The 7500-nt window shown below is 48.8% G+C and overlaps 3 non-coding genes across 3 annotated transcripts in view; all 3 read left to right on the top strand.

Annotated features, from left to right (window-relative positions):
• Positions 1 to 2587: 2587 nt before the first annotated feature.
• LOC124319895 lies at positions 2588 to 4882 on the top strand. The gene has a single exon (XR_006913592.1). It is a non-coding gene; the product is annotated as a small subunit ribosomal RNA (ribosomal RNA).
• A 936-nt stretch (positions 4883 to 5818) lies between these two features.
• On the top strand, positions 5819 to 5971 carry LOC124319892. The gene has a single exon (XR_006913589.1). It is a non-coding gene; the product is annotated as a 5.8S ribosomal RNA (ribosomal RNA).
• A 641-nt stretch (positions 5972 to 6612) lies between these two features.
• LOC124319888 overlaps positions 6613 to 7500 on the top strand; it is a 4575-nt gene continuing 3687 nt past the window's right edge. Inside the window, exon 1 of the ribosomal RNA XR_006913584.1 lies at positions 6613 to 7500. This exon is cut by the window's right edge and continues 3687 nt beyond it. This is a non-coding gene — a ribosomal RNA (large subunit ribosomal RNA).

Below are 7500 nucleotides of genomic sequence, written 5' to 3'. Positions count from 1 at the left end.
TGCGGCGGAACATTAGTGGTTTTCCTTAGTATAGAAGAGGTCTCGATTCCTAAACTCGGAAAAATTTTCAGAGTCCCAAAAATTTTCGAAGTGTCGAATAGTTTGGTTTCTCGAATTGAAAATTTTTTTCAAATTTGCGACATTACGACAAGCAGCGATTGTAAAGCCCGGTCCAAATTTTTCAAACGAGTCTTACTTCTTGTTAGTCCGCCTGGCCGATACCAAAGAATGGCCGACCGTCGACTATCGGGCGAATAGACGGGTGAAAGAAATAAAGTCGAAGCCGGTGGTTGGATAGATATCGAAGGGAAGGCGAAAGAGGCGAAAAGGAAAGCGCGAAATTTCTTTAGTAGCTTCGACGCAAAAACTTTGGTATCGACGGGGAGCTTTGGGAAATGAAACGAAGACGCAGAATGGGAAGTTGTCCGGTTCGGCGTTAGTTGTAGTTTCATTTCCACCGTAGCTGAGCTCCTTTCCGCCCGCCACTTCACATGATTTTAGTTTCGATTCCGTTCGATCGCGCTTGCACTGTCTTTGTTTTTTTTTCACTGCTTGGATCGCGGCTTTGCTCTAACCAGTTTAGCCCCATGCGATCAAAAAGTCTTAAAAAAAAAAACCGTTGAACGGAGACGAACTCGATGAGCTGTCGGTGTGTGAAATATCATTCCTTCGGTAAAACCGTTTTCGAAATTTCCGATGGTCGGTATATGTAAAAATATATCCGAACCGCGATGTGGACGGGAATTCAAACGCCCGCTTCACCGATTGGTGCGACAGCTGAGAAGCTCGTCACTCGATCCAACGACTCTTGGTCGAAAAGTTCAGAAGAGGTGCGCGCGTCAAACATTTTTTTGGTTTCGGACGTTTCGTTTCTTCGGCACGTGTGGTTTGTCTGTGGCCGTCTGTGAGAGAAATCGGACGCTTGTTCTTTGTTATTTTACCGTAACAAGACAAGACGGGAAAGATTCTTTCTTCCAAACTTACGGCATCATAACCATCAGCGTTTACCGTCAGCGACGATACGGAAGAGAAAAGAAAATGGTGCGCGTCTTTTCACTTTTTGACACCGTATCAAAAAAAATTACCGTTCAGGCGGAAATGTGTGTGTGTGTGTGTGAGCCGAGAGATAAAAAATAAAAAAGCCACCAAACAGAACGCTTTCAAATTATTTCGTGCGGCGTGCGCATATTTCACATTTTGCCGTTTGACGGAAGCTCGTTGTGTGGAACACAGAAGTGGAGATGGACGGAGTTGAAGGGGGGCGAAGACGGCCCGGTCGGACAAAGTCAAGAGATTGAAATATACGAGAGAATTGGGTGGAAGTGATGGCAAATCTATAAAATTCAAAAATCGGATGAGATGCGAGGACCGCAAAATGTGGCGTCGACTCTGACTCTCTTTTACTACGAACTTCCCTTCGACGGAAGATATCGAGAGCTGAGCTGAGCGCCCGCTGAGTATGGCCGGCGTAATTACAAACGAGTTACGGTTGGAGCTATATCGATTGTACGTATCCCGAACGTTCATCGAACAAGCCAGATCAACTCGGCGCCCGGTAAGATGTACGCTCAGTTATGGCCATGACACACGAAGGGAGAATTCAAACGGCTGTGAGTGTACGGCCCGCCCGGAGTTGTGTGTAGGCAGTGACCTCTCAAGAAAAAACGTAAAAAAATTTTTTTTGACAGTCACCGGTCTGCGACAAGTAATCAGTACGAAACTTGGGTGCAATGCAAAAAACATTTTGAGAATCCTTGCTTGACAACAACGAATCTAACACGATAAAAAAACGATCCCCATCGGTGTACCGCTTGCTTTTCTCGCGCTTCGGCGCAGAATCGCTTATTCAGCTGCCCTTGGAATATGTTCGTTTCGTGCATACTTGATCTCGGTCATTCTTCGGTGAACTCTTAAAGAATTGCGCACTTTTATAGGGGTAGTCTGGTTGCTTGTCTCGACTTGAAATGATTTGTTTTTTTCCGCCCATGACTTTCTATACGATGCCTCTATGCTGGCCTCTGACCGCGGTTGTTCCGAGTTTTCTCTTTCTCTTCGAAAGTCTTTGCGGAAAATTCTGCCTCGTGTGACCGTTGAGCGGTGAGGTGTGTGTGTGTGTGTGTGTCGTGCGGGGTGATGCGAGAGTGTGCCTCGGCGGTGGAAAAATAAAAATAAAACTCTGAGCCCACAAAAATTTAAAAGATGTATGCTTGTCAGCTTAGTAAAGCAGGCTTGACTTATGAGCATACAGCACGCCACATATGACCGTCGAAAACCGTAATACGGGAAAAAAAGTTGATGAATATATCAAGACCGGTCGAATGAATCCGATTCACTTTGGGCTCATAGACCGTTGAATGGTCTTTGACTTTGGAAATTGAAATGAAAAAAATCCAACAAACGGATCGGATCGGTGTTTCTCTTCACTGGGACTCGCTGTGACACGCCAGGCGTTGCGATCAAAAATTTTAGTTTCCGAAGAAAAAGAAAAAAAACGAAAAACGTGTTGATTTGGTGTGTGTTTGGTGATGCGTGGGCGAAATAAAAACCCGCAACTCGCCGGATGCATATCAAACAAACATACACGAAATACCTGGTTGATCCTGCCAGTAGCATATGCTTGTCTCAAAGATTAAGCCATGCATGTCTAAGTACAAGCCGCTAGACGGCGAAACCGCGAATGGCTCAATAAATCAGTTATGGTTCCTTAGATCCACTCCATCCTACTTGGATAACTGTGGTAATTCTAGAGCTAATACATGCACTCGAGCCTCGACTGCGGGCTTTCGGGCTCGCAGAAGAGGTGCTTTTATTAGATCAAAACCAGTCGGGGCCGGGCTTTCGGGCTCGCGCACCGTACCAATTTTGGTGACTCTGGATAACTTCACGCCGATCGCACGGCCTTCGCGCCGGCGACGTATCTTTCAAATGTCTGCCTTATCAACTGTCGATGGTAGGTTACGCGCCTACCATGGTTGCAACGGGTAACGGGGAATCGGGGTTCGATTCCGGAGAGGGAGCCTGAGAAACGGCTACCACATCCAAGGAAGGCAGCAGGCGCGCAAATTACCCACTCCCGGCACGGGGAGGTAGTGACGAAAAATAACGATACGGGACTCTTCCGAGGCCCCGTGATTGGAATGAGTACACTTTAAATCCTTTAACGAGGAACCATTGGAGGGCAAGTCTGGTGCCAGCAGCCGCGGTAACTCCAGCTCCAATAGCGTATATTAAAGTTGTTGCGGTTAAAAAGCTCGTAGTCGGATGTCTGTCTTCGGCCGGGCGGCGCCGCTCTGAATCAAGGGTGTTGCGTTTCACGCTCTGGGAGCCCGGGTGTCAAAGCCCGACTCTCTTCACGGTCGGACAACATCGCCGGAGTGGTGGTCGGTGCGTCGTTGTTGTATCTGCGGCCAGAGTTGGAAAGTTCTTTCGGGTTCTTTTTTAAATTTTGGTCGTAGTTGACTCGATTCGCTCCACCCAGTCAATCGTTCGGGGTGCCCTTCACCGGGTGTCTCGGGCGGCCGGCAACGTTTACTTTGAACAAATTAGAGTGCTCAAAGCAGGTGTATCCCAACGCCTGAATATCGCAGCATGGAATGATGGAATAGGACCTCGGTCCGATTTTGCTGGTCTTTTACTTTTGGACCCGAGGTAATGGTCAATAGAGACGGACGGGGGCATTCGTACTGCGGCGACAGAGGTGAAATTCTTGGACCGCCGCAAGACGAACAACAGCGAAGGCATTTGCCAAGAATGTTTTCCTTGATCAAGAACGAAAGTTAGAGGTTCGAAGGCGATCAGATACCGCCCTAGTTCTAACCATAAACGATGCCAACCAGCAATCCGTCGGAGTTACTCCAATGACTCGACGGGCAGCTTCCGGGAAACCAAAGTCTTTGGGTTCCGGGGGAAGTATGGTTGCAAAGCTGAAACTTAAAGGAATTGACGGAAGGGCACCACCAGGAGTGGAGCCTGCGGCTTAATTTGACTCAACACGGGAAACCTCACCAGGCCCGGACACTGGAAGGATTGACAGATTGAGAGCTCTTTCTTGATTCGGTGGGTGGTGGTGCATGGCCGTTCTTAGTTGGTGGAGCGATTTGTCTGGTTAATTCCGATAACGAACGAGACTCTAGCCTGCTAAATAGGTGACGGGTTTTATCAATTGAAACCGAAGGGAGTACGGAGGCGTCGGGATCAGGTGGCGGCGATTCGGGTCTCGGTGGGACTGGTTCCTTTAGTGAGGCAATCTCTCGGCTTGGTTTCGTTGTGCTTTGTTCGTCGGGTGTACGGCCTTCACGGGTTGGTTGCCTGGCGGATGAGGTATGGCGGGGCTTTGTCGGGAATGTCTCGCGGGGGCTGGCTCTATTGTTATTCGGTCGTCGTCATCCCCGGCGATACCTTCTGCTCTCGCGTCCGTCACGCAGTCTTCTTAGAGGGACAAGCGGCGTCCAGCCGCGTGACAGTGAGCAATAACAGGTCTGTGATGCCCTTAGATGTCCTGGGCCGCACGCGCGCTACACTGAAGGAATCAGCGTGTTTCACTCTCCCTGTCCGAAAGGACCGGGTAACCGCTGAACCTCCTTCGTGGTTGGGATTGGGGACTGCAATGATCCCCATGAACCAGGAATCCCTAGTAGGCGCGGGTCACTAGCCCGCGTCGATTACGTCCCTGCCCTTTGTACACACCGCCCGTCGCTACTACCGATTGAATGATTTAGTGAGGCCTTCGGACGGGCTTGTCGGGGTGCCGTCGAGTGGGGAGCAATCTCTGCCCGTGCGGTGCCTACCAACGGCGAGACTGAAAGATGGTCGAACTTGATCCTTTAGAGGAAGTAAAAGTCGTAACAAGGTTTCCGTAGGTGAACCTGCGGAAGGATCATAAACGAACAAGACAAATGTTTTGCGCATATGGCTTTGGTTGAGCACGAAACAACTAAAAGTTGCAAAACAAAAAAAACCCCATCAAAAGTCTTTCGGCGTAAGACATCGTATGAACTATGTGTGGGTTGACGGAAGAAAATCATTTATTTTGAACGGGTATCAGGCGCTCTGATGCGCGGTGGTTTAAAGCGGATTCGCCTTTTCAAATTGATTTTTCTTTCCTCTCGGCTCAAAAAAAAACACAAAGTCTTTCGATTTGGTCTATGGCCGTGAGCAAATTCTTCCTGCTTCGATGGTGAATGTCTCTATAGATTCATTCGACCTTTAGCGGCGCTCACAGTGTTGACGTTAGTAGAGTGAAGAATACGATAGCCCGCCTGGGCCGCGAGTACCGAAGGAACAATAAAGGAGATTTTATAAAGTCTTAGTCCCTAAATCAAACACTTTGAAAAATAAAAACTCGGTGGATGGAGAGTCGGAAAAAAAAAAAAAAAACATCAAGATTTTGAACGGGTATCAGGCGCTCTGATGCGCGGTGGTTTAAAGCGGATACGCCCAATCGAAATTGTTTTTTTTTTGTTTCTCTCTTCGTCTTCGGGATTTTTTGATTCTCGGTGGGGGACGAAAGTGTGAGACTTTACTCTGGACGTTCTTTTCGGGCGTAGATACTCGTGGTTGCGTGCGTGTGCGTCGTATAGACTAACACTCCAAAGCCCGACACTATGCCGTTGAAAACCGAATGTTTTTTAAGCTTGCCCTTCGCCCTCTCGATGAAGTAGGAAGAATTCAAAATCACAATAACACACTAAACCCAAATTCTAGTACGAGTGTTTATCGGAACATTTTCTTTCTGGCTTTCTTTCTCCGCCCTCGCATTCATTTGCTTGGGCGGGTTGGAGAAAAAGAGAGAAGAAAACGAATATGTCGTTTTATATACGACCCTGAACGGTGGATCACTAGGCTCGTGGATCGATGAAGAGCGCAGCAAAGTGCGCTAATCCATGCGAACTGCAGAACACATGGAGCATCGAAATCTTGAACGTAAATGGCGGCCCAGCTTCTCGCTCGGGCCACATCTGACTGAGGGTCGGTCGAATGATGAACGAACAGAGATTTTTTCAGTCTTGGTTTTGCATGTTGGGTCGCGGCGAGATTTATTTTTCACCCGGCCTGACCGCATAAAAGCTCCCGAATCTCTAACGTCTGGGTGCCGCGCGACTTAAGTGTCCGCGATGCCTCAAATACAAAAAAGGGGGAAAAATAAAAGAAGGTTCGCCCTGTTTTGTTTTTTTCCTCTCTATTCAAAAGAAACCTTTTTCGATGGCAAAACAGATGGGAAATTTTTGAGCCAACTCAAAAAAAAATTTTAGAAATAAACACATCTTCTCGAACAAGGTGTCGGCTGCGTGTGCGCGATATACCGCTTCAACGCGAGTTTAGTTGTGTGTGTGCGCCGGGCGTGTCGAAGTGTCGACCACCGCGAATTATCACTCACTCTAACCGCTCGTTATGCAAGCTTGGTTCGCGCACGACGCGTTGTTTCAATACAAAAAGCCGCAGGACGCCCTGTCACTTTTCGTAAATTAATTTTTGCGAATAACGAGAGACTCGCTTTATTTCGAAAAAAAAAAATTTGAACCGGCAATTATTCAATCTTTCCCGGCTTTAAAACGCCAAAGTCTGCCGAGCTAGATAAAGTGTTGTCTCCTTTTGAAAACAAACAATTCATTCTGACCTCAGTTTAGATGAGACTACCCGCTGAACTTAAGCATATCAGTAAGCGGAGGAAAAGAAACTAACAAGGATTCCCTTAGTAGCGGCGAGCGAACAGGGATGAGCCCAGCACCGAACCTCGCGCCCGGTTGAGCGGGTGCCGAGGAATGTGGTGTTCGGGAGGATCGTGCGCGTCTGTCCGGTATCTATCGTCCAAGTCTCCATGAACGGGGCGAGCAACCCACAGAGGGTGTCAGGCCCGTAGATAAGACGAGCCGAGACCGTGCATCGGATCCCTTCCCAAGAGTCGGGTTGCTTGAGCGTGCAGCCCTAAGCGGGAGGTAAACTCCTTCTAAGGCTAAATATCGCCACGAGACCGATAGCGAACAAGTACCGCGAGGGAAAGTTGAAAAGAACTTTGAAGAGAGAGTTCAAGAGTGCGTGAAACCGTTCAGGGGGTTAAACGGGTGGGCCCTCGAAGGTCGAACAAGTCCCCGCTCCCGGCACTTGGTTGTATGCCCTTAACGCTGCATGGAGACTGCCTGAATTGGCGGCTCTCTTGCATAAGTCGTTCTGCGATCGCAATAGCCACGCCAAGGTCCGCAAGTGGGGGGCCTAGTAGGACTCCGCGACCGACTGGGTGTCTGTTACACGGGGCGTCCGTTAGCGAGTTTCGTGGTTACCTTCGCGGGTGCCGCGATGACGAGCGCGGCGTTTCCCAACAGTACTGCCCGGTCGTGACCTGTCTCCTCCCGGGAGGTGTCGTAGCTTTTTTTTGTAAAAGAGAAAAAGTTGCGGTGCTCAACCTGTGGAGGCCCAGAGCGGAGAGTAGAAGTCGGGTCCCACCCGACCCGTCTTGAAACACGGACCAAGGAGTCTAACATGTGCGCAAGTCGTCGAGAAATT

This window comes from Daphnia pulicaria, unplaced genomic scaffold, assembly GCF_021234035.1.
Source record: "Daphnia pulicaria isolate SC F1-1A unplaced genomic scaffold, SC_F0-13Bv2 h1tg000213l, whole genome shotgun sequence".
Classification (NCBI taxonomy): Eukaryota; Metazoa; Arthropoda; class Branchiopoda; order Diplostraca; family Daphniidae; genus Daphnia; species Daphnia pulicaria.
The sequence above is the reverse complement of the archived record's forward strand: the minus strand, read 5'-3'. Positions and strand labels throughout refer to the sequence as shown.